Raw genomic sequence first — 535 nt, 5'->3', positions numbered from 1 at the left:
CAGGGCACTGGGAATGGCTGGCAGGGTGATGGGAATGGCCAGCAGGGCACCAGGAATGGCCAGCAGGGAACTGGGAGTGTCCAGTAGGGTGATGGAAATGGCCAGCAGGGAGATGGGAATGGCCAGCAGGGCACTGGGAATGGACAGCAGGGCACTGGGAATGGCCAGCAGGGCACTGGGAATGGCACACCGGCCAAAGGAACACCCGCAGGGAGCTCTGGTTTGGGGCTGTGAGGGCGCAGTGGGAAACCATGGAGAGGTCAAACGGATGGAGAGTTCCCAGCCCCACTGGAGGGTTCCCAACCCCTCCAGAGAATTCCCAGCCCCTCCGGAGGGTTCCCAACGCCACCAGAGGGTTCCCAGCCCCATCAGAGGATTCCCAGCCCCACCAGAGAGTTCCCAGCCCCATCAGAGGATCCCCATCCCCTCCGGAGGGTTCCCAGCCCAACCAGAGGGTTCCCAAACCCAACCAGAGGGTTCCCAGCCCCACCAGAGGATTCCCAGCCCCACCAGAGGGTTCCCAGCCCCTCCGGAG

At 63.9% G+C, this 535-nt stretch overlaps 1 protein-coding gene across 1 annotated transcript in view; it reads right to left on the bottom strand.

Moving 5' to 3' along the window:
* ATP13A2 (ATPase cation transporting 13A2) overlaps positions 1 to 535 on the bottom strand; it is a gene marked incomplete at its 5' end in the record, with an annotated part of 7,754 nt that overhangs the window by 3,172 nt on the left and 4,047 nt on the right. The window lies entirely within an intron of this gene.

The sequence above is a fragment of the Corvus kubaryi genome, unplaced genomic scaffold (genome assembly GCF_017639235.1).
Source record: "Corvus kubaryi isolate FWS band 111438036 unplaced genomic scaffold, C.kubaryi_AGA036_p1.0 36396, whole genome shotgun sequence".
NCBI lineage: Eukaryota > Metazoa > Chordata > Aves > Passeriformes > Corvidae > Corvus > Corvus kubaryi.
This window is presented reverse-complemented; position numbering and strand designations above follow the sequence as displayed.